Below are 7,815 nucleotides of genomic sequence, written 5' to 3'. Positions count from 1 at the left end.
ACAGAGAAGCTGGATGAAGATGACACAAGATGGGGTGAATGTCTGCAGCAATGGTGCTGAGGCCACAGTTGGGAAACCCTCTGAGTTCTGCAAACCATCTACACTCTTCCTTAATCTCCATGAATAGAAGGTAACTGCTTCCATGCCTGCCAGAAGCAAAACCCATGACTGGAGATAGTCAGTGACATGCAAATATTTGGGGATAGTCAGTGAGATGCAAGTATGTGGTGATGTAGAATTATTCAAATTTGTATGGAAATGTATGTATTGGTTGGGGACCCAGCAGGAAATCTCATAGGGAACAGCTCCAATCACAGCACCCTCTACAGCATAAAGCATTGTGATTGGCCGAATAGTGTGGACATAGTTTACTACACAACCTAGAGCCGTGTTATCAACTATGGCAGCACCAGGGCAGTAAATTGGGCGCTGGACACCCTATGCTATAGTGACCAGATTTTTCTGGGTCCAACCTAGGGGGGGGGGGGGGGGGGAATGGGCATGGCCATGACATTGTATGGGCGGAGCATAACTATAACCCCAAAGCAGCAAATATAGCCAACTGTGACCATTAAATAATAAATGCAGCAACAGTTACCCCAGACACCAGAAAATAAACACAATGTGGGCAGCATTTCATCAGAAAATAAACGTAATTTGGGCAAAATTTCAGCAGAAAACAAATGCAATTTGGGCGTTTCAGCAGAAAACAAACGCAATTTGGGCAACGTTTCAGCAGAAAACAAACGCAATTTGGGCAACGTTTCAGCAGAAAAAAAAACGCAATTTGGGCAACGTTTCAGCAGAAAATACACGCAATGTGGGCAACATTTCAGCAGAAAATACACACAGTTTGGGCAACATTTCACCTGCAAAAAAAAAAGAATTTACTCATCTGACAGAAGTCTCCTCTCCCAGCTGGCACGCAGCTCCCGGACGATCTTGCTCCTCCAATCTCCCGCGTTGAATAAAATAGCAGGGCTACGGGAAGATGGCGCCCGAAGCCCTGTACTGGAGTTAAAATAGTCTCCAGTACAGGGCTTCGGACGCCATCTTCCCGTAGCCCTGCTCTGCCTGCCGGGCCCGGAAGACTATGCAGGCTGGAGAGGGGCTGCGGGCTATGAACTGGCGCGGCGTCTATTACACCCCGCGGCCAGTTAATACAATGGACAGTGGCCAGAGTCCTGAGGCCGGGACGCCCGAGGCTAAAAGCGGGACGTTTCCCGGGACATAGCGCAGCCTGGGACAGGGGCCCCCGAATTCGGGAGGCGTCTCGGCTAAAGCAGGACGTCTGGTCACCGTACCTATGTGCTTCTCTGCTGCTGTGGCTCTATATCAGCTCCATCCGGCGCCCTTTTTTGTGGCTGCCTTTTTTTCATTTAAGCCTGTGGGTGTCTCTAGATTTTTATTTTTTACATGCGATTCCCATTTTTACTCGTTCCTGCATGCTAAGTTTTTTTTCCGCATTTTTCTGTTGATAGCATTGAGGGAAAATCGTAATCACAAATTGAATTTGCAGTGTGCAGGGAGCCTTCCTGTGTGATAGGTGGGTAGCAGAATGAATTGTTAAAGGATACCCGAAGTGACATGATGAGATAGACGTGTATGTACAGTGCTTAGAACACAAATAACTATGCTGTGTTCATTTTCTTTTCTCTGTATGAAAGAGTTAAATATCAGGTATGTAAGTGGCTGACTCAGTCCTGACTCAGACAGGAAGTGATTACAGTGTGACACTCACTAATAAGAAATTCCAACTATAAAAAACACTTTCCTAGCAGAAAATGGCTTTTGAGAGCAAAGGAGAATTTCTTATCAGTGAGGGTCACACTGTAGTCACTTCGGGTCTGAGTCAGGACTGAGTCAGCCACTTACATACCTGATATTTAACTCTTTCAGGCAGAGAAAGAAAAAAAGGGACACAGCATAGTTATTTGTGTCCCAGGCACCGTACATACACATGTCTATCTCATCATGTCACGTCACTTTGGGTATCCTTTAAGTCTTGTACACACCATGTGCTTTTGAGTCTGAGGAGAAAAGCGCTATACAAATGTTGGACTTATTATTATTATTATTATTATTGTTCAAAATCTGTTGACGCTTATAGTACATTGAGGGGGTAAATTGGCCAATCAAAATTGAAGATGTGTACCAGGCTTTAAGCATACCTGAAATGACAGTGAGGGGTAAATTGGCCAATCAAAATTGAAGATGTGTACCAGGCTTTAAGCATACCTGAAATGACAGTGATCTGGAGACTGTCATTTATTTTATTACAATACCAGTTGCCTCTCTGTACTGCTGACTATTATTATTTATTGGATTTAAATAGTGCCAACATATAACACAGCCCTGCTGATCCTCTGCCTCTAATACTTTTAGTCATAAGCCCTGAACAAGCATGCAGCATACCAGGTGCTCCGACTGAAGTCAGACTGGATTAGCTGTATGCTTGTTTCAGGTGTGTAATTCAGACGCTACTGAAGCCAAAAAGATCAGCAGGGCTGCCAGGCAACTGGTATTGTTTAAAAGGAAATAACTACAGCAGCCTCCATATCCCTCTCACTTCAGGTGTACTTTAAGGGCTGGTTCACACTTGGCGATTTTTCAGCGCTTTGCTAATCGCTGGCGAAGCACTGCTATTAATGTATCCCTATGGATACATTCACACTGCAGCGTTTGCGATTTCAATCGATCGCAAACGTGCTGCATATAGCGTTTCAGGGGCGATTGCGCTGTGATTCTCGTTCTATTGAACGGGAATCACAAGCGCAAATCACTGTGATTCACGAGATTTTGCCCGCAAATCGCGGAGCCGAATGCGATCGCAGGCAAGCGGTGCTCCAAGGGCCGATTGTGAACTATTCCTAAGTGTTTTGTGCACTGTGAGGGGTCTTCTGAAGAAACTGTGAGTCCGGGTAACCACTAGGGTTAAAATCGCAGCAGTGCCGTGAGCAGCGATTCCTAGAGCGATTGCATTTCCCGGCAATTAGAAGCACTGTACAGTTTACCAATTAGCAATTCACTTTTTTTTTTATCTTAGTGAACTTTATTATACTTCTAAATATAACCCCGCCCCCTAAAGAAAGGGGTCATATGTGTTTCTTTAGGACCAATAGGAGAAGCGCCAGTGACCTCTTCTGCTAGGGGGCGGGCTACGGAAGCCTGAAATACGGACACCCAATAAGGGCCCGTTTCCACTAGAGCGACTCTGCATGCGTTTCCTGCATGCAGATTCGCATAGACAATACAAGTGGATGGGACTGTTTCCACTTGTCAGGATTTCTGAGCGTTTTTCTGTGCAGAAAAAATCTGCACGGCAGAGCCATCAGAATTCGCATACCGCACACCGCTTTGCGATTCGCATACAATTTATTTAATAGGGAATTTGAATGCGGTTTTGGTATGCAAATTTTCATGCGAATTCGCATGGAATCAATGGAAAAGCACACAGGCACTGCCATGGTTAAATTCGCATACATCGTCATCCATGCGAATTCGCATGCAAACCGCATGCGAAATTCGCATCCGCATGTGAATTTTTGCCGCGGCGATTCCATCCGCACAAGTGGAAACGGGCCCTAAGTATGAATAAATCAGTTTAAATTTGTAATCGCTTGCCCCCAAATCACTGCAAAATTGCTTTTCAAACTGATTTTGCAGCGCTACTATACACAGCATTGAGCGCAAACTCGCTCAAAATGCTGTATGTCCTGCGATTGCGATTACCCCTTATCGCAATCTCACTAGTAAGTTCCCCACCACACACTTTTATTGGTTTTTGAATCGCCGGCGATCCCAATACGCTGCCAGAACCACCCTGGTGGGTCCCAGCCCTCCCTCTGTTTTATTGCTGAATAACGTTGCATGACACAGATACCGGAACATACTTGTCCTATTTGACTACGTTTTTCCGCAATGGTAAAACGCATTAGAAGTGACGGATGGGGTGTCTCTCATCTAATGCGATTTTCTGTGTGTGGAAATGTCGTGACAAAAATGAAGTTACTTAAAAAAAAATAGGGCTTCTGCCAGCCCTCTGCAGCCACCCTGTGCCTGCGCCGTCCTGGAACAATCCTCCGGTCGTCCGCCACAGCGAAGTTTCATTATCGCCAGCTTGCAAGTCACCACCACTGCGCCCGCGTGGCCCTGGCCACGTGCGTCCTCATACGAGAAAACCGTGTACTGCACCTGTGCAGGACGCTCCCAGCGATGGGAGCGCAAACCAGGGCCGCGCAGTGGCTATAACAAAAACCAAGGTTTTTTCGTACTGCGTCTGCGCAGACGCTCCTGGCGACGGAAGCACAAACAAGGACGTGTGCGGCCAGGGGGTTCGTTCCAGGGCGGCTGGCAGGACCCCAGGTAATCAAAACTTTTTATTTATTTTTTTACAGTAACTTCAGTTTTTTTTTTTTTAATGCTGCAGATCTCTGGGATAAATACTTACTTGAACCAACTTAACTTCTTGCCGACCGCTCCACACCGATTGGCGGGAACGCAGCAGCAGCCCCAGGACCACTCCACGCCAATTGGTGTGAATGTGTGTGAGGCTAGCAGGAGAGTGCGCGCGCATATCGCCGCTCAGAGACTGTTAGACAGCGCAACGACCGTCTAATATAACCATAAAGCGCTACGATCTAAGGCAGCGCTGTACTGGGGACAGCCATGTGACATGGCTGTCCCCCTGGGGGACACAGAAGCGATCGGCGGTGATAGATTGACAGGGGGTGGAAAAAAAATTGGCATTTTTATTAATAAAGAAATAAGAAAAATATTTGTTAAAAATAAATAAATAAACATTGGAGGAGCAATCAGACCCCACCAACAGAGAGCTCTGTTGGTAGGGAGAAAAGGGGGGGGGGGGGGGGGGAATCACTTGTGTTCTGATTTGTGCAGCCCTGCAGCTTGGCCTTAAAGCTGCAGTGGGCCAATTTATAAAAAAAAGACCTGGTCTTTGAGTGGGGGGGGGGGGGGGGGGTTTAACACCGCGGTCCTCAAGTGGTTAATCAGGTCACAGGTACTATTTATTATAATTTAGTATTTATATAGGCAACAGTCTTCCCACCTTTCCTTGGGAACACAGCTGCAGCCATGTTTCCAATGTCTAACAAAGGTCTTCGAAACCTCCACCTGTGTTGCCGCGGCTGCTGAGCTGAGGGTAGGACGTGGCAATGCAGCTGGGCGTAATTTTCAAAAATAAATGTAAAAGGTACATAATGTATCTCAATGGAGATGAAGAGGTACGCGTTTTTACAGGCTTTTTTTTTTTTTCACAAAAACTGTATTTTATTCCATTGATTAGGTAGAATAATAAAAACGCAAAATGCCCCCAAAATAACCCAAAAATGCATTAAAAAGTGTGAAATGCATAAAACGCATGCTTTTCTGCATTGCTAGTGTGCTCCCAGCCTCAGTCTTTTTTTATTTTAGGTAGTCCTTAATAAAAATTCTTGCTGTGCTTGCCTGCAGCTGCGCACCTATCTACACAGAGACTCTTGCTCTTTGCTGTTTCCTGTTCAGGAAATGGGGTCTTAAAGCGGATCCGAGATGAAAAACTAACTATAACAAGTAACTTGTCTATATATCGTATCTAAAGTTTAGATAATTTACACAGCAAATCTAGCTGCAAACAGTTTCAACGGTATATGATTATTTCTTCCTGTGATACAATGAGAGCAGCCATATTCTACTTGTGATCACTACACAGGCAAGCTGCTCTGTATCTCCAGCCCTCAGCATGTGAAAACTTCACTCCCCTCCCCTCCCCTCTGCCTCTGAAATCACTGGATGGTAACGCTGCCTCCTCCTGCCCAGACTGAGCTCCCATAAGCCCTTGCTACATGAGTCTCAGAGTGCCAAGGAGCTGGAGGAGCTGTGGGCGAGGCTTGTGCAATGGATACAGAGGCGCCAGCAGAATAAAAAACATAAAAACGATTTAAAAACAGTAAAATCAGGGGGGTAAGGGTGGACTTACCTCCCCAGAAGGTCAAACACAACCAATGTGATTGGTAAAGACAAAATGTAATTTGTACTCCAAATAAAACAATTGCAACGCGTTTCGTGGGTCTCACGCCCGCTTCCTCAGGCAAAATACAAAATGGAGTAACTCAGACGTTGTGCAGTTAGATGCAGCGCCTCTGTGAGGGCGAGGCTTGTTTAGTTTATAGGGAATTAAGGTATTAAAAAAACAGTATTTGGCTTGAGGAATGCAATTTTGGGCGATTTGCAGCGATTACCGCAAATCATCCAAGTAAGAACGAGCCCATAGGGTTTAATTACACTAGTGCTTTCAAAAAGCGCTAGCGTTTGAGCATTTTGCCGAAATCGCCAGGAAAACGCTCAAGTGTGAATGCGGCCTACAAGTTCATCTCGGATCCACTTTAAAATTCTACTTTTTTGAACTGCAGTTCTTCACCAGACCAGACCAGCATTGAATAGATAGTAGATGAGGAAGATAATAAGAAAAAGAAAAAACTAACAATTTAAAAAAGAACCTGAACTAAAGGTGCAAACAGACATACAAGAACGATTGTTCATTTTGAACGACGAATGACAGACAATTGGCTGATTGTTGTTATAAAAACTATTACCGATTCTGTCGTTCGTTTTCAAACGATCTTTGCACACGCATACAGAAGTGATATCACTATAGATATAAGATATATGCTCTCTATATAGAAAGAAACAAGGATAGTTACCACTACCAAAAAAATGTTCTTTTGTGTGTGGTCTGGGCATGCGTTAACGTTTGGTCGTTTCTTTTAAAGGACAACCGAGGTGACATATGACATGTGTATGTACAGGGCCACGAACACAAATAACTAGGCTGTGTTCATTTTTTTTTCTTTCTCTGCCTGAAAATGTTAAACATTTTATTCACAAGAGTGCTAACTGTTAGCGCGGGTGTTTTTGCGCAAATTTTCGCATTTGTGCACGATCATGAATTTCCACGTACAATTAAAAGTTTTTGCATGCAAACGCGAATTTTTGCGCGAACTCGTTATCGTTTCCCGTGAAAATTCGTGTTTGCATGCGAAAACGCCCGTGCTAACAGTTAGCACTCTTTTGTGAACCAAGCCCCAGGTATGCAAGTGACAATATTTGTCTGGGTCGGGACTGGATTAGACTATAGCCTCACTGATTAGTAATTACAGCCATAAAACACTTTCCTGTCAGTAAATAGCTTCTGAGACCAGAAAAGAGATAAAAAGGGTCAATAATTCATAGATTTGAGCTCTGGCATACTTCAATGAAGGTGTCATTGAGCAGAGACAATGAAACAGTAAAAACTTAAAAACTAGAATTAAATATAAAATAAAACTGTGAGATATCTAAAAAAGTTATTTTTAGGAGGAGGATAGATACAATTGTTTTTCTCACCCGTTTTATTTTCACCTCGGATGTCCTTTAACAATCGTGTGGTCAGTTTTTAGGAACGATTGTTGCTAGATATGGTTGCTAATGATCGTTCCAGATGACTATGATCTAAGGTCTGCACGAGTCATAAGGCTGGGAAAATATAAAATAAATAGTCTGTGAACGCTTAAGAAAGAGGCATAACAGATGCAGAGGTGTTTTATAAACGTTTACAATTATCTGCCGATTGGTCTTCAATTCTTCATCTTTATGTCATGCGGCTTTAGCAATCGGCTAGAAAGGATAAAAAAATTCCAACCTGGCCAGATGCTATTTACCTATTCAGTTATGTCAGGCACAGAAGATGGAGTAGCTGCACTCATCAGACTGTGGACCAATAAAATCATAAAGCATCATCTGCCATCTACAGTACTTGGCCAGTCCTTATGGCTGGTA

At 44.1% G+C, this 7,815-nt stretch overlaps 1 protein-coding gene across 2 annotated transcripts in view; it reads left to right on the top strand.

Annotated features, from left to right (window-relative positions):
• Positions 1–6: 6 nt before the first annotated feature.
• The window catches only part of ANGPT1 (angiopoietin 1), a 354,139-nt gene continuing 346,330 nt past the window's right edge, over positions 7–7,815 (top strand). For both annotated transcript variants that reach the window (XM_068237917.1, XM_068237916.1), the window contains exon 1: positions 7–130. The gene's annotated coding sequence lies outside the window, so the exon portion shown is untranslated. The remainder of the gene's footprint in view (positions 131–7,815) is intronic.

The sequence above is a fragment of the Hyperolius riggenbachi genome, chromosome 5 (assembly GCF_040937935.1).
Source record: "Hyperolius riggenbachi isolate aHypRig1 chromosome 5, aHypRig1.pri, whole genome shotgun sequence".
NCBI lineage: Eukaryota > Metazoa > Chordata > Amphibia > Anura > Hyperoliidae > Hyperolius > Hyperolius riggenbachi.
The sequence above is the reverse complement of the archived record's forward strand: the minus strand, read 5'-3'. Positions and strand labels throughout refer to the sequence as shown.